This window comes from Puma concolor, chromosome B3 (genome assembly GCF_028749965.1).
Source record: "Puma concolor isolate L17-30 chromosome B3, mPumCon1.1.hap2, whole genome shotgun sequence".
NCBI lineage: Eukaryota > Metazoa > Chordata > Mammalia > Carnivora > Felidae > Puma > Puma concolor.
Genome location: NC_141672.1, coordinates 95,978,817 through 95,997,258, shown reverse-complemented (window position 1 = coordinate 95,997,258; position 18,442 = coordinate 95,978,817). Strand labels below are relative to the sequence as shown.

Sequence of the window (18,442 nt, the reverse complement as noted above, 5' to 3'; positions counted from 1 at the left end):
CATGCCCCATATCGGGAAGCAGTGTATTTTCATTTGAAAATAAAATATAACATAATATGGAGAGATTGTTCTGAAAATGATTGTGCATGATTATGTTTACTATAACAATGAGAACAAACAGCTTCTAGCAGAACCACAGTAGGAACAATCACAAACAATGGAGTTGTTTTCCAAGATGACACCAAGGCCTGGAGTTGTTTTCTTTATGACTACAGAAATTTTTCTGTCTGTCTAGTCCTGAGTCAATGTAAGCCCATTTGGCCTTTAAAGCTTTTTTAATCATTAAATTTAAAAAACAACTCTTTATTTGAGATGAGCAATGGGTGATATACGTAGGGGATGAATTACTGGATTCTACTCTTAAAATCATTTATTGCATTACATGCTAACTAACCTGGATGTAAAATAAAAAAATTTTAAAAATTTAAAAATAAAAAAATAAAATAATTAAAATATAAACACATCTTTAGGATATATCCATAAAATAGAATGCTCTACAGTCATTAAAATGGCGAGAAGGTGGGAATTGTATGAACAGACATGAAAATATGTCCAGAGTAGTTTTTTTTTAAGTAGGCTCTATGCCCAACATGGGGCTCAAACTCACAACCCTGAGATCAAGAGTTGCATGCTTCACCAACGGAGCCAGCCAAGCACCCCCAGAATAGGTTTTTTAAAAAGGGTACAAAGAAGGGGTGAAGGAAACCATTAACAAAACCAAAAGATAGCTACTGAATGAGAGAAGATATTTGCAAATGACATATCCAATAAAGGGTTTGTATCCAAAATATATAAAGAACTTACAAAACTCAACACCCCCTCCCCCCAAAAAAATCCAAACTCTTTATTGGATATGTCATTTGCAAATATCTTCTCTCACTCAGTAGGCTATCTATGGGCAAATGGGCTAATATTGGCCTAATGGGCAAAAGACATGAATAGACATATTTCCAAAGAAGATATACAGATGGCAAACAAACTCATGAAAAGATACTCAACATCACTCATCATCAGGGAAATACATATCAAAACTACAATGAGATATCTCTTTACACCTGGCTGAATGGCTAAAATCAACAACCCAAGAAACAGCAGGTGTTGGTGAGGATGTAGAGAAAGAGGAACTCTTTGGCACTGTTGTTGGGAATGTGAACTGATGCAGCCAGTGTGGAAAATAGTATGGAGTTTCCTCAAAAAGTAAAAAAAAAAAAAAAAAAAAAAAAAAATAGAACTACCCTACAATCCAGCAATCACACTATTGGATATTTACCCAAAGAATACAAAAATACTAATGCAAGGGATACATGCATCCTGATGTTTATAGCAACATTATCTACAATAGCCAAATGACTGATGGATGGATAAAGATGTGATATATATACATACATATACACATATATATATACATACATATATATGTATGTATGTATATATATACATATATATATACATACATACATATATATGTATGTATATATATATGTGTATATATATATGGAATATTACTCAGTCATAAAAAAGAATAAAATCGTGCCATTTACAACAACATGGATGGAGCTAGAAAGTATAATGTTAAGCGAAAGAAGTCAGAGAAAGATAAATCCCATATGATTTCACTCATATGTGGAATTTAAGAAACAAAACAAACAAGCAAAGGAAAAAAAGAGAAACATTAGGTTAAACAAAGTTCAACAGTTTTCTTAATACAGAACTCATCAAAGTCCTTCATATTCAAATGGACACTTTGAATCTCCAAGAAAGAAGTTATAAGTACATTACTTTTGGCCCCAAAATTCTTTTTTTTTTTTTATTCAAAGAACATCTATGCTCAGGAATGATCCATGTGAAGGAGCCATAAGATAGAAGAAATGTAGGTTCCTGAGTCACTGCTTGGAGCTTCCCAAGAGAGCAGCCCTACCAGAACAAGTGATGGGCTATTGGATGGGTGGGAAAGACACTTTTATTACGTTCAGCCACTTAACCCCAGGATTGTTTGTAATAGCAGTTAGATTATGCTGCCTAATGCCAAATGCATGCAGGTTTTTAAGTTATCTGCCAAAGAACAGATTATGTTTTTCAGTCTGGAGAGCTTTTGTCACAAACAGTCACAAACAATAAGCCACAGGGATTGCAGCCTTATTAAGTACAGGGCATTGTGATAAGCACTTTGTAAACATTATCTCATTTAATCCTCTTGACCACCTACTAAGGTAAATACTATCACTGCATCATTTCAGTGATTTCAGTGATTTCATTTTCTTCATTTCAGATGAAGAAACTAAAGCTCATAGAGGTTAAAAGTCCAGAATATGAATTCAGGGCAACTGGCTTCTGTATCCTTGCTCTTAATCACACTGAGGTCCTGCCAGGTAAGCCCTGGCAGGGTTATGAGGTCAGAAAACCTGGGTTTCATGTGCCATGTGTTAATTACCTAGACCAACAGAACATAAAAATGACTGACAGACTTTCAGTCTTTTTATTTAGGTGAGTGCTTCTCAACCAGAGGTGATTTTGACTATATCTGGAGACATTTTTGATTGTCACAGCTGGGGAAGTGCTACTGGAATAGTACCTCTGTAGCCAAGGATCTGCTAAAACATTGTACGGTGCAAAGGAGCCCCACATACACAACAAAGAAGTATCTGGTCCAAAATATCATAGTGCCAAGATTAAGAACTCTGACCTACACATCTTGTATATTTTCCTGACAGCCCAATGTGTCCAGAATAAATATACACTCTTGGTTGGAATAAAAAGCATGCTTGAAAAGTCTGCTTTCTGTCTTAATACCTAAAAAAGTAGTGAAAGCAGTAACCAACAAGTGGCTTTTGGTGCTCAGAGATGTTGAGCCTTGGCCATCGTGGGAGGGAGTCCAGCCCAAAGAAGACTGGCCACGGATAAAGAATGTGGTTTGGCAAAATCTCAGGAACAATATATGGTGGCAGAATAGAAATTCTCTTGAAAGAATGTCAAACCTTTTTGGTTTCCTAGTAACATGATTTTCCTGAGATTTCTCTTATATTTGAATTTGCAATATCCCTATACCTATTTTAAATCAAGGCAACAAAAGAAATTAAAAAAAAAAAGATGACATAACAGAATCAGAACTTCCTGGAGGAGGGAACCCTAAAAGACACCTGGTCCATTCCCTGCCCACCCCTCTGATGTATGGTGCTGCTGTTTTAACATCATATGATTGCAGGGTGGGGATGTCACCATCACAAGGATCTTGTTCCATTTCCAGAATATTCTGTAGAAAGCTCTCCTTCCCAAGGGCAGAAACTATCTTCTCTGAACTCTAATTCAGTCCAATGTCAGAAGTTGGTGAGGGAGGTAAAATAGGCACAAAGAAAAAGGGATGGAAAGTGTCCTTTGGTGAAAGCTTACTGGTCCCAGGCAGTGTACTTTGCACTGTATGTGTATTATTTTTATTCCTCCAACAATCCTTCTAATCCTTCCACTCCTCAGTTCTCAGCAGACTCAGGTTAGTGATCATGCACAGCCTCCTGCCAATGCCTATTGTCTCTTCTCTCAATGAAACATCTATTTTCACATAGAAACATCCCTTTGAGGGGCGCCTGGGTGGCGCAGTCGGTTAAGCGTCCGACTTCAGCCAGGTCACGATCTCGCGGTCTGTGAGTTCGAGCCCCGCGTCGGGCTCTGGGCTGATGGCTCAGAGCCTGGAGCCTGTTTCCGATTCTGTGTCTCCCTCTCTCTCTGCCCCTCGTCCGTTCATGCTCTGTCTCTCTCTGTCCCAAAAATAAATAAAAAAACGTTGAAAAAAAATATTAAAAAAAAAAAGGGAATATTACTCAGCCATAAAAAATAATGAAATCTTGACATTTGCAATGACACGGACTAAGCCAGAGAGTATTATACTAAGTGAAATAAGTCAGTGAGAGAAAGAAAAATATCATATGATATCACTCATACGTGGAAGGTAAGAAACAAATGAACAAAGAGAAAAAAGAGAGAGAGGCAAACTAAGAAACAGACTCGTAACTATAGAGAACAAACTGATGGTTACCAGAAGGGAGGTCGGTGGGGGGATGGGTGAACTTAGTGATGGGGATTAAGGAGTGCACTTGTGATGAGCACTAGGTGTCATATGGAATTGTTGAATCACCATACTGTACATCTGAAACTAATATAGCACTGTATGTTAACTAACTGGCATTTAAATAAAAACTAAAAAAAGAAGGGGGGGCGGAGATAAACCTCCAATGATGGAATGGTATGTTACTGTGTTATTAGAGCCACACTTGGTAGCAGAGGGGGAGTTTTGGCACCTTCCAAATCACACTCCCTGAGAGCAGCTGACTCCTTTGTGCCCCAGGGTACCCCCTGAAGAAGTGATCTGGGGAAGCCTGGGGAGGGCTGACCCTCTCTCTGCTGGTCAGGGGTCTTACCAGCAATCCCTGAAGAAGTGGTGAGACCCAAATGAAATAGCAACAGAAAACAACTTATACCGAGATGCCTCTCAATGAACCTAGGAAAATTGTGTACAATTCTGTGTTTTTGCCATTATTCCTGGAAATGAGGGGCCAACTTTCCCTATGAGTTTTACATCTGGGGGCTGAATGAAAACAGACTTAAACAGTTGCACAGAAGCTTCATAATCTCCCGGAAATCTCTTGGAACACTGAGGTAAATGTGGAAATTAAAGAAAAAAAAAAGACTTTTCTGAAAAATAATTTGCAGTTTGAATATTATCTGAAAACATTTTTTACATCATGTACATTTTCATTTCAGGCTCATCTTGTTGAAATAGGACTGTCTTTGTTCAATTTTTGTTTTGTTTTGTTTTGAAGCACGTAGTTATGCAAGAAGAGGCCTATGTTCCGCCTGCTAATAGAGTTTTTTGGGTACTTGTGCTGCATGTACCCACCTCCCCACCCCCCAATATAGTTAATTGACTCCTTAAGACTAAAAGGGTCCTGTTTCTCACTGTATCTTCAGCATGCCCAAGATCACACCTCACAAATAATAGGTGCTCAGTAAGAACCGGAAAATCTGAAGGAAATTGTGTGGGAAGCAGCAGCATGGCCTTTTCCTCAGGAGGGAAAAAAAAGTCATAGGGCAGCCATCTCAAAGGGCACTTGGTCTTCTGTTCTGAGTGTTCCAAGATAGCAGCGGCCAGGCCATAATTAGTTTTGTATCCCCACTCCTCCATACCCAGAAGGTACCTAGCAAATGTTTGATGGAAAAGAGCAGGCATGAGGGCCAGGAAAAAGAACATCTATATATCAAGGGAAGTACTACAAATCCAGGCCTTTCTCCCTCCTGCCATCAGGGAACTGTGGGCTGGAGGAGCTGCTGGCATAACAGAGCCATCACTGGTGAAGAATGGCAGGAAAGTTTCCAGGATCTTCATTCCTGGTGGGTAAACAATGTAGGCAAGATGCACAAATCAGTTCCTAATGCCTGGAGCTACACAGCACAGAGCCTCATAATCTCCATTCAGAACTTCCTTCTGAATACATTCAACTGTTAACATTTTTCCAGGAGGAGCTCTGGAGAAAAACAGATTTGGGTTTCAGCCCAAACCTCACCAATGACCACAGTTATGTGACCACGGGCAAATGACTTAGCCTTTCAGAGCCTCCATTTTCCCATCTGTAAAATAGAGATAAAATTTAGTAAGGCTGATTCATTGGGAAATATCAACACATGTAAAGCACAGTGCTTAGCACATATCAAGCACTCAGTGAATTTCCAGAGGGTAAGAGAGACTTACCCAGGGTGGGCCCTGACCAAAAGTGTGAGGTGGCACATGTCCGTCCAATAAGCCCTCTCATAGCTCCTCTCCCCTGCAGTGATTGCATGCAAACAGGCTCAACCTCAGGAATGGGGTGGGAGGACTAGCTGGGAGCATAAGGGGTGGCACTGATACAGGACCGGGCAGGGCTGGGGTTAAGGGGAACCAACCTGCAAGGTGGCCTGCTCCAACCCTGGTGTCAGGGGTGGAGGGCCGGGGGTGGGCAGGTAAAGGTTATAGAGGCCCAGGGAGGCCCCCATAGGAGGTTGCAGAGGGATGCAGGGGGAGGGATGGGGGTTATTTCCTCAAGGAAACTGGCAGGCAGTTTCCAGGGCCTCACCCAGGCAATCTGGGGCTCCAGACTGAACTCCTGGGCCCTCTGGGAGGGGGGCTATCATCCATAGTTTACTCCAAGCTTTCCAGGCATGTAGACTATGAATCAGGAGTACCTGCTCCTACCCACCACCCTCTCTGACTTCCTCATGGACCACCCTCACCATGCTTCCCCTGAGCTCCCAGAACCCCTCGCTGGTCCTCCAATACACCACCTGTTCTCCCGCTCAGATCTTTGCCCCCACTGCTCCCTCTGCTTGGGGTGCCTTCCCTATGTTGCTCACTGGCTTGCTCACCGCATACAGCTTCTGCCTGGCTGCACCTCACCCAAGAGAACTTCCCTGCCTGCCCATGTGAAATATCACACACACCTTCCCCCATCCCCACCACTCTCCAGCCCCCTTACTTTCTTCACAGCACTTATCACCATCTAACCCATGATACACCTATTGGTGAATTTACTGTCTATCTCCTACATAATGTATGCTCCATGAGGGCAGGAATGTGTTCACTCCAGTATTTCCAGAGTCTAGCCAAATGCCTGGCACCTGAGCATGTAGCTCAATCAATATTTGATGAATGAATCAGTGAACGAGTGAGTGAGTGAGTGAACTGCCAAACCCTACCTACTGGTAGGTGAAGGATACCAGCATTCTGGGCTGGCTCCAGAGCAGGCCAGGACTGAGCCAGGACCTCATGAAGCTCACATGTACCAGTTGCCAGTGGTTGGCAATGGGGAGGAGGGGCTGAGTGCAGAGAAGGCAGAAGCTCACCCTGGGGCTCCCAGATACCTACTTTTACTATCCATCTGAGGATATTTTTTATTACGGGACTCTTGTACTCTGAAAACTTGCTTTTGATTCAGTAGCATGAACCACTTGATGGTGAAACTTCAGGCACTCTGGCCAGCAGGGGAGAGGTGTTGAGCTGTTTGCCTCACCCAAATCGGACCCCTTGAGTCACTTCATGCCTACTTGTAAGGCTAACTCCAATAGCAACCAAAAGGTCATCTATGCAGACAAGTAATTACAGAAGTTTGAGAATTTAAGTCTTAGTTTCAGTGGCATTAGCCAGATGAATGATGGCTTGTGGCTAGAGCTTGGATAGCATTCTTGCCCACAGGTCAGGGCTTTTTCTCTGTGGTGCTTAAAATCAATGTCTGGCAGAGGACACAGCGAGCAGGGTATCATTACTGTGAACAATTCATGACCCAAAGTGCAAGAATGTTCAAGTCCCACTCAGAAGCCCATGGTCATTATGCTTGCCCAATCTGCTCATGGCTGAAGAATTATTTCAATACCAAAAACACATTTCTCTAGTTCCTGTCCATATGTGGGAAGAAGTGGCAAATGTCTCTCTGTGACAGTGCCCAGAAATAAGCAGACTGAGACTGTCACATTGGTGAGTGTGACAGAAAACTCACCCACAGCCATGGCCGACATCTGAGAGGTTTTCCCAAGAGCCTTCTTGAAGAAGCAATGATATTTTCCAGGGGAGGGTGGGGCATGGTGATGATAATATGGAACAGGCAAAAGAAAACAAAACACCCCATTCTGAAAGTGTGAGTTCAGAAAGTGATGATTGTGTAAGAGGCTCGTCCCTTGTAGATGGGTCAATGCTCTCACTCCTGCAGCTCGCTTTCCATGCCTGCTGCATCCCAGGGCACCAAATCCCTCCTCAGCCAGGACCAGTTACAACAAAATCCCACTCCCAGGAAAGAGATGTACCTGCACAGTGTTCATTTGGATGGGTTTTGATCTATGCCTGGAGAAGTATTCTAAATTATGTGGGCCTCAAAGTTGTTATCAGTACCCACCATAACTGGAAAGTGAATGGAGTTTAAATCTCAGGTCTCCCAGTTAGCTGAGTGACCCTGGACAACTTATTAACCTCTCTGAGCCTCAGCTTCTTCATTTGTAAAATAAGACAACTTTATGCCCACGTGGTTGTTTCATCAGGATTAAATATGATTAAGTAAAATTGGGTACATAAAGGATCTATAACACGCCTGGGAGTGCTCAATAAACATTACCTTCCCTAAGCCCCTCATTATTTTGCTTACTAAATAATATTACTTTGCAGTGAATAATTATTCCTTTTAAATTCTGGTCTAGGGATGTCTGGGTGGCTCAGCTGGTTAAGCATCTGACTCTTGATTTTGGCTCAGGTCATGATCTCATGGGTTTGTGAGATTGAGCCCCATGTCAGGCTCTGCACTGACAGTGCAGAGTCTGCTTGGGATTCTCTCTCCCTCTCTTTCTGCCCCTCACCTGCTCAAAATAAATTCTGGTCTAGACTGCCCCTTTTAGTTTCTTGTATTTTATTTTAGAGAATGTAGAATATTTTGGTTTTTAGCTATAGTAAAGCAATGTTGGAACCAACTCAGTCTAAGAACACTCTCAAATACTAGAGCGATTTGAGGGACATTTGTTCTCCCATTAATTTATTTATACCCCACCTTGCTCCAAAAGTATTTTGAGGAGGCTTACAAATATAAATATAGGAGGATACAAAGAGGGAAGAGTAGTTGTTATAAGTTGGTCACAAGGTTGACCTGAGCTTCCTAGAAGCCAAAGCAAAGAGGGAATGCTGAGCAATGATAAGATTTACAGTGTTTGTCAGATACAACCTGCTCCCAGATGGTATAATTATTCCTGCACTAAGCTCTAAGTGAACTCTGTCCCATCCTCAACACTATCTCCACAGAATAGCTGTCTCTGATCCTGTCTGTTGGTACAAAACATGGCACCACACCTGAGGGCTGCTCAAAAGATCCAGGGGTAGGATTTTATTCACAGTAATCAATAAAATGTACATCTGTCCCAGTTACTAGGTATGCATAACATACTGCCCCAAAACTTAGAAGCTCACAACTACCATTTTATCTTGTTTATAATTTTGTGGGCCAGGAAGTTGGGCAGGGAACAACAACAACAAACAGGGCAGGGAACAACTTCTTAATAGGAGGCCTGTCAAGGTTATGCTGTAGAAAAGCATATGTATGGGAAACACCGTTGCTGCCATCTTTGGAAAATACAATCTGCTATATCACCACCCATAAGCACTATATCCTGCAACCAAGCTTTTGGTAAGAATTGAGTATATGTAAAGTAGATATAAAAGGCTTAAAGGTATCTTTCTGGTGCCAAACACCAGGTGAGGAGGTCTTGGCTTAGTCTAAGGGGTATATTGCAGGTTTGACAGTCACAGTGACAATATGCTAAATGTATCAACAGATCTGGGTCTCCATGTGCATCATTCTACTCAGGCTGCCTTAACAAAGTACCATAGACTGGTGCTTCTCACAGTTCTAAAGGCTGGAAGTCTGAGATCAGGATACCAGAACAGTCAGATTCTGGTGAGAGCTTTCCCCTCACTGGTTACAGATGGCTACCTTCTCACTGTGTGCTCACATGACCTTTTCTTTGTGTGAGCATGAATATGGGGGACAGGGAGATGGGGAGGACCTCTCTTATATCTCTTCTTATAAGGGCACTAATTCTGTCATAAGGGCTCCACCCTCATGACCTCATATAATCCTAATTAACTCCCAAAGGCTCCATCTCCAAATACCATCACATTGGGGTTAGGGCTTCAATGTATGAATTGAACACATTCAGTCCATAACACCACAATTACAGACATGCCAGCATTCAGTAGAAAATGACATCAATTCCTGAATATTTCCCAATATCTGGAGTCTTTAATCAAGTAGACACATCACCCCCACACATGAATTTTTCACTTTCTTTCCAACTTAGTCTTACAGCTAAAACTCAAGCCAGAGACTATGACATAGATATAAATAGACCCAGAGCATCATTATATATAATTTGGAAAGGATTTCACGGGTGTACATCTGTAAGCAGTTCAGGCACACTTTCAAGCTGTGTTTACATGATATCAAACATCTGGATGAAAACTGAAAAAAATAATCAATTTGGACTGGAAACAAAACAGAAGTACAAATCTCAGTGCATTGGTCCTTGGAATACCAAATGCAGAACTGATCCCTTTACCCCAAGAAGGAGATAATCATGCACAAGAAGAGCCATTGAAATGGCCAAGGGGCAAAAGGGGCTTCCATGGAAAGGCAGACTTTGAAAAAAGAACTCCATTATGCAAACAGGGGATATGGGAAGGGATGAAATCAAGGACCATGAAAAACATAAAGAATAAAAATATTAAAGAATCAAACTTTTGGAACCAGGAGCTTTGAAGCTTGAAGGCCATGATTTTAGCCCAACTGAAAACCCAATAAATCCTGGCTATCGGGGAAAGGGGTGTCTAAGACACTCAAACTGCAGAAACCTTTCTAAAATGCACTTCTTCCCGAGCCTCCTCTAGAGAACACACTATCCCTAGATCACCACTATGTGTATAGTCATTATGCCACATAACCTCAAGTCCCAGTGATCCCTGCTGAATGACCCCGGGCCCCAAAATACCTTAGTTCCTGGGCCTGCTTTCTCAGAGGTCTTCTGCTTTCTCTTTCCATCATTTCTCAGCTTTCTGTTCTTGTGGCATGATGAAGACAGGTTCCCTTAGATGCAGACCCTGAGATAAGGATTGGAGGGCAAGTTGTTTGTTTGGGAGGTGATCCCAGGAAGCACCAGTAGGGGGCTGGGAGTGACAAAGGAAAGGGGAGGCAGCCCAGACAGGTAGGTGCATTACATACAGGTGCAATTTACTTACCTCCAGGAGCAGCTGGGGCTCAAGGCACTGAGACTTCCACAACACAGCGCAAAGCTGTCCCACACAGGGGGAAGGAACCTAGATTTTATCCCCAAATCCTGTCTGTCATTCTTTAAAGGCTGCTCCCCTTAGCTCCCTGGCACTTCCAGAAGCCTGAGGGTTTTGGCAGTAGGAAGCTGCCAGGACGTAGGGGAGGTGAATGTGCAGGACAGAAACTCCTCCTCTGTGGCTCTGGAGCTGCACAGAGGGGGCCTCCACCCTTCCCTCTCATCCTCACCCCTGACAGAAATTCAGGGTAAAGAAGGAAAACTAGACTATGACTGAGAGCCTAAGGGACCCTCCTTCGAGTAATAGATAACTTCTGTGATAGCCCAGGAGCCTTTACTGTCTAACTTCCCCTGGTTCTTGGTTATATTCTTAAAATGCACTGTAAGACAACTGGTTGTTTAAGAGAAATTTTTTAAACCACTCAAAAATATCCAATCAAACTAATTTTTGAAGTAAAGTAAGAGTCCACAAATTGCAGTGTGTATTAGGCAAACTCTCTGGAGAGGAAAACTGACTTGTTTGTATTACCTCAAATGATAGGATACAGCCAGACCTCCAAAAGAGTCAGTGTCCAGGGTGGGGCTACTGTCTGAAGAAGGACACATAAGTGCAAGTGGGGAAACTGAGGTAGAACCAAGCACATGGGTTCAAGTATACATGAACTGTGGGGCAAAGCCAAGGAGAAACTGTGGGTCACTGGACATGCAGGGTCCAGGGTACGCTGGACGCCAGGTTACAAACAAGACTCACCCCCTCCCTCATCTTGGCAGTGGAAGGGAGTTGGTCAGGACAGGCACAGGCATGACAGGAAAGTGAGGGGCATGTTCAAGACACGTGAGATGGCAAGCTGAAGGTCCTCAGAACTGGCCTGTGAAGAGGGCTGGGATAAACATCCCTTATTTAAAGTCACATATCGAGGGAGAGGGAAGATGGCGGCGTAGGAGGACGCTGGGCTCACCACGCGTCCTGCTGATCACTTAGATTCCACCTACACCTGCCTAAATAACCCAGAAAACCGCCAGAGGATTAGCAGAACGGAGTCGCCGGAGCCAAGCGCAGACGAGAGGCCCACGGAAGAGGGTAGGAAGGGCGGCGAGGCGGTGCCCGCTCCACGGACTGGCGGGAGGGAGCCGGGGCGGAGGGGCGGCTCGCCGGCCAAGCAGAGCCCCCGAGGCTGGCTTGCAAAAAGCGGAGGGGCCTGACGGACTGTGTTCCGACAGCAAGCGCGACTTAGCGTCTGGGAGGTCATAAGTTAACAGCTCTGCTCAGAAAGCGGGAGGGCTGGAGGACAAAGGGAAGGAGAGCTGCTGAGCCCCCTGACGACAGAGCTCAGTTTGGTGGGGAACAAAGGCGCTCCCCAGCGCCATCTCCCCCGCCCATCCCCCAGCCAAAATCCCAAAGAGAACCAGTTCCTGCCAGGGAACTTGCTCGCTCCGCGCAAACACCCAACTCTGCGCTTCTGCGGAGCCAAACCTCCGGCAGCGGATCTGACTCCCTCAAGCTGCCACAGGGCCCCTCCTGAAGTGGATCACCTAAGGAGAAGCAAGCTAAGCCTGCCCCTCCTGCCCCCGTGCACCTTGCCTACCCACCCCAGCTAAGACGCCAGATCCCCAGCATCACAAGCCTGGCAGTGTGCAAGTAGCCCAGAGGGGCCACCCCACCCCACAGTGAATCCCGCCCCTAGGAGAGGGGAAGAGAAGGCACACACCAGTCTGACTGTGGACACAGCGGTGGGCTGGGGGCAGACATCAGGTCTGACTGCGGCTCCGCCCACCAACTCCAGTTATACACCACAGCACAGGGGAAGTGCCCTGCAGGTCCTCACCATGCCAGGGACTATCCAAAATGACCAAGCGGAAGAATTCCCCTCAGAAGAATCTCCAGGAAATAACAACAGCTAATGAGCTGATCAAAAAGGATTTAAATAATATAACAGAAAGTGAATTTAGAATAATAGTCATAAAATTAATCGCTGGGCTTGAAAACAGTATAGCTGACAGCAGAGAATCTCTTGCTACAGAGATCAAGGGACTAAGGAACAGTCACGAGGAGCTGAAAAACGCTTTAAACGAAATGCATAACAAAATGGAAACCACCACGGCTCGGATTGAAGAGGCAGAGGAGAGAATAGGTGAACTAGAAGATAAAGTTATGGAAAAAGAGGAAGCTGAGAAAAAGAGAGATAAAAAAATCCAGGAGTATGAGGGGAAAATTAGAGAACTAAGTGATACACTAAAAAGAAATAACATACGCATAATTGGTATCCCAGAGGAGGAAGAGAGAGGGAAAGGTGCTGAAGGGGTACTTGAAGAAATAATAGCTGAGAACTTCCCTGAACTGGGGAAGGAAAAAGGCATTGAAATCCAAGAGGCACAGAGAACTCCCTTCAGACGTACCTTGAATCGATCTTCTGCACGACATATCATAGTGAAACTGGCAAAATACAAGGATAAAGAGAAAATTCTGAAAGCAGCAAGGGGTAAACGTGCCCTCACATATAAAGGGAGACCTATAAGACTCGTGACTGATCTCTCTTTTGAAACTTGGCAGGCCAGAAAGAATTGGCACGAGATTTTCAGTGTGCTAGACAGAAAAAATATGCAGCCGAGAATCCTTTATCCAGCAAGTCTGTCATTTAGAATAGAAGGAGAGATAAAGGTCTTCCCAAACAAACAAAAACTGAAGGAATTTGTCACCACTAAACCAGCCCTACAAGAGATCCTAAGGGGGACCCTGTGAGACAAAGTACCAGAGACATCACTACAAGCATAAAACATACAGACATCACAATGACTCTAAACCCATATCTTTCTATAATAACACTGAATGTAAATGGATTAAATGCGCCAACCAAAAGACATAGGGTATCAGAATGGATAAAAAAAACAAGACCCATCTATTTGCTGTCTACAAGAGACTTATTTTAGACCTGAGGACACCTTTAGATTGAGAGTGAGGGGATGGAGAACTATTTATCATGGTACTGGAAGCCAAAAGAAAGCTGTAACAAGAGATGAAGAAGGACATTATATAATAGTGACAGGGTCTATCCATCAGGAAGAGCTAACAATTATAAATGTCTATGCGCCGAATACCGGAGCGCCCAAATATATAAAACAATTACTCATAAACATAAGCAACCTTATTGAGAAGAATGTGGTAATTGCAGGGGACTTTAACACCCCACTTACAGAAATGGATAGATCATCTAGACACGGTCAATAAAGAAACAAGGGCCCTGAATGAGACATTGGATCAGATGGACTTGACAGATATATTTAGAACTCTGCATCCCAAAGCAACAGAATATACTTTCTTCTCGAGTGCACATGGAACATTCTCCAAGATTGATCACATACTGGGTCACAAAACAGCCCTTCATAAGTTTACAAGAATTGAAATCATACCATGCATACTTTCAGACCACAATGCTATGAAGCTTGAAATCAACCACAGAAAAAAGTCTGGAAAACCTCCAAAAGCATGGAGGTTAAAGAACACCCTACTAACGAATGAGTGGGTCAACCAGGCAATTAGAGAAGAATTTAAAAAATATATGGAAACAAACGAAAATGAAAATACAACAATCCAAACGCTTTGGGATGCAGAGAAGGCAGTCCTGAGAGGAAAATACATTGCAATCCAGGCCTATCTCAAGAAACAAGAAAAATCCCAAATACAAAATCTAACAGCACACCTAAAGGAAATAGAAGCAGAACAGCAAAGGCAGCCTAAACCCAGCAGAAGAAGAGAAATAATAAAGATCAGAGCAGAAATAAACAATATAGAATCTAAAAAAACTGTAGAGCAGATCAACGAAACCAAGAGTTGGTTTTTTGAAAAAATAAACAAAATTGACAAACCTCTAGCCAGGCTTCTCAAAAAGAAACGGGAGATGACCCAAATAGATAAACTCATGAATGAAAATGGAATTATTACAACCAATCCCTCAGAGATACAAACAATTATCAGGGAATACTATGAAAAATTATATGCCAACAAATTGGACAACCTGGAAGAAATGGACAAATTCCTGAACACCCACACTCTTCCAAAACTCAATCAGGAGGAAATAGAAAGCTTCAACAGACCCATAACCAGCGAAGAAATTGAATCGGTTATCAAAAATCTCCCAACAAATAAGAGTCCAGGACCAGATGGCTTCCCAGGGGAGTTCTACCAGACGTTTAAAGCAGAGATAATACCTATCCTTCTCAAGCTATTCCAAGAAATAGAAAGGGAAGGAAAACTTCCAGACTCATTCTATGAAGCCAGTATTACTTTGATTCCTAAACCAGACAGAGACCCAGTAAAAAAAGAGAACTACAGGCCAATATCCCTGATGAATATGGATGCAAAAATTCTCAATAAGATACTAGCAAATCGAATTCAACGGCATATAAAAAGAATTATTCACCATGATCAAGTGGGATTCATTCCTGGGATGCAGGGCTGGTTCAACATTCGCAAATCAATCAACGTGATACATCACATTAACAAAAAAAAAGAGAAAAACCATATGATCCTGTCAATCGATGCAGAAAAGGCCTTTGACAAAATCCAGCACCCTTTCTTAATAAAAACCCTTGAGAAAGTCGGGATAGAAGGAACATACTTAAAGATCATAAAAGCCATTTATGAAAAGCCCACAGCTAACATCATCCTCAACGGGGAAAAACTGAGAGCTTTTTCCCTGAGATCAGGAACACGACAGGGATGTCCACTCTCACCGCTGTTGTTTAACATAGTGCTGGAAGTTCTAGCATCAGCAATCAGACAACAAAAGGAAATCAAAGGCGTCAAAATTGGCAAAGATGAAGTCAAGCTTTCGCTTTTTGCAGATGACATGATATTATACATGGAAAATCCGATAGACTCCACCAAAAGTCTGCTAGAACTGATACATGAATTCAGCAAAGTTGCAGGATACAAAATCAATGTACAGAAATCAGTTGCATTCTTATACACTAACAATGAAGCAACAGAGAGACAAATAAAGAAACTGATCCCATTCACAATTGCACCAAGAAGCATAAAATACCTAGGAATAAATCTAACCAAAGATGTAAAGGATCTGTATGCTGAAAACTATAGAAAGCTTATGAAGGTAATTGAAGAAGATTTAAAGAAATGGAAAGACATTCCCTGCTCATGGATTGGAAGAATAAATATTATCAAAATGTCAATACTACCCAAAGCTATCTACACATTCAATGCAATCCCAATCAAAATTGCACCAGCATTCTTCTCGAAACTAGAACAAGCAATCCTAAAATTCATATGGAACCACAAAAGGCCCCGAATAGCCAAAGTAATTTTGAAGAAGAAGACCAAAGCAGGAGGCATCACAATCCCAGACTTTAGCCTCTACTACAAAGCTGTCATCATCAAGACAGCATGGTATTGGCACAAAAACAGACACATAGACCAATGGAATAGAATAGAAACCCCAGAACTAGACCCACAAACGTATGGCCAACTCATCTTTGACAAAGCAGGAAAGAACATCCAATGGAAAAAAGACAGTCGCTTTAACAAATGGTGCTGGGAGAACTGGACAGCAACATGCAGAAGGTTGAAACTAGACCACTTTCTCACACCAGTCACAAAAATAAACTCCAAATGGATAAAGGACCTGAATGTGAGACAGGAAACCATCCAAACCTTAGAGGAGAAAGCAGGAAAAGACCTCTCTGACCTCAGCCGTAGCAATCTCTTACTCGACACATCCCCAAAGGCAAGGGAATTAAAAGCAAAAGTGAATTACTGGGACCTTATGAAGATAAAAAGCTTCTGCACAGCAAAGGAAACAACCAACAAAACTAAAAGGCAACCAACGGAATGGGAAAAGATATTTGCAAATGACGTATCGGACAAAGGGTTAGTATCCAAAATCTATAAAGAGCTCACCAAACTCCACACCCGAAAAGCAAATAACCCAGTGAAGAAATGGGCAGAAAACATGAATAGACACTTGTCTAAAGAAGACATCCGGATGGCCAACAGGCACATGAAAAGATGTTCAGCGTCCCTCCTTATCAGGGAAATACAAATCAAAACCACACTCAGGTATCACCTCACGCCAGTCAGAGTGGCCAAAATGAACAAATCAGGAGACTATAGATGCTGGAGAGGATGTGGAGAAACGGGAACCCTCTTGCACTGTTGGTGGGAATGCAAATTGGTGCAGCCGCTCTGGAAAGCAGTGTGGAGGTTCCTCAGAAAATTAAAAATAGACCTACCCTATGACCCAGCAATAGCACTGCTAGGAATTTATCCAAGGGACACAGGAGTACTGATGCATAGGGGCACTTGTACCCCAATGTTCATAGCAGCACTCTCAACAATAGCCAAATTATGGAAAGAGCCTAAATGTCCATCAACTGATGAATGGATAAAGAAATTGTGGTTTATATACACAATGGAATACTACGTGGCAATGAGAAAAAATGAAATATGGCCTTTTGTAGCAACGTGGATGGAACTGGAGAGTGTGATGCTAAGTGAAATAAGCCATACAGAGAAAGACAGATACCATATGGTTTCACTCTTATGTGGATCCTGAGAAACTTAACAGGAACCCATGGGGGAGGGGAAGGAAAAAAAAAAAAAGAGGTTAGAGTGGGAGAGAGCCAAAGCATAAGAGACTGTTGAGAACTGAGAACAAACTAAGGGTTGATGGGGGGTGGGAGGGAGGAGAGGGTGGGTGATGGGTATTGAGGAGGGCACCTTTTGGGATGAGCACTGGGTGTTGTATGGAAACCAATTTGACAATAAATTTCATATATAAATTAAAAAAAAAAATAAAGTCACATATCAAGGTCATGAACAGCCAGGACAAAAATCCAGGTGTCTTCACTCCACCACGGGAGAAATTACCCAACAGTTAGTGGTCCAGGGGAAAAGCCAAGAAGAAGAAGTGGGTTCCAAGAAAACCAGGGCATGCTGGCCTCAAGTTCCTGTGAGGATAATTCCAGGGAGAAGGAACCCAGGCCAAGCCAGAGAGTCAAAACTTCCAGCCATCACAGCAAAGCACCCTGCCTGTCAGGAAGGAGACAGGCTTTATGCTGGGGAGAAGAGGAGCAAGGAACCCACATGACAGGGATAGGGCTGCAGCAAACAGAGCCAGAGAAATTAAGTGTGGGGCAAGAAAGAAGCAGAGAGAGGCTGAAATGGGGTGGGCATGGAACAAACCCATCACTGCGTAGTCTCTGGCTAGTTCTTTGTTTTGACATGTATTCAAGGCTCTTCTGTGCATGGGGAGCAGAGTAAGATAGTAAAGACACAGTTCTCAGATGAAAAAGACAGAGCTTGAGCTCTGGCTTGGGTGTAGTGGGATTTGGGCAAGGCCGGGGAAAATGTTGTTGCAGCAACCAAAGACACAGGTGAAGAGCTGGGAGGAGGGAAACTGCAGATTTGGAAAGGAAAAGATAAAATCAAGAGACCTGTGGAGAGGGGCGCCTGGGTGGCTCAGATGGTTAAGCACGGGACTCTTGATTTCAGCTCAGGTCATGATCTCACAGTTCGTGGGTTTGAGCCCTGTGTCGGGCTCTGTGCTGATGGCTCAGAGCCTGGAGGCTGCTTCGGAATATGTGTCTCCCTCTCTCT

At 43.1% G+C, this 18,442-nt stretch overlaps 1 protein-coding gene across 1 annotated transcript in view; it reads right to left on the bottom strand.

The window, feature by feature from the left end:
• LOC147580221 (uncharacterized) overlaps positions 1-18,442 on the bottom strand; it is a 132,895-nt gene that overhangs the window by 105,073 nt on the left and 9,380 nt on the right. Inside the window, exon 2 of the mRNA XM_086710683.1 lies at positions 10,540-10,648. The gene's annotated coding sequence lies outside the window, so the exon portion shown is untranslated. The remainder of the gene's footprint in view (positions 1-10,539; positions 10,649-18,442) is intronic.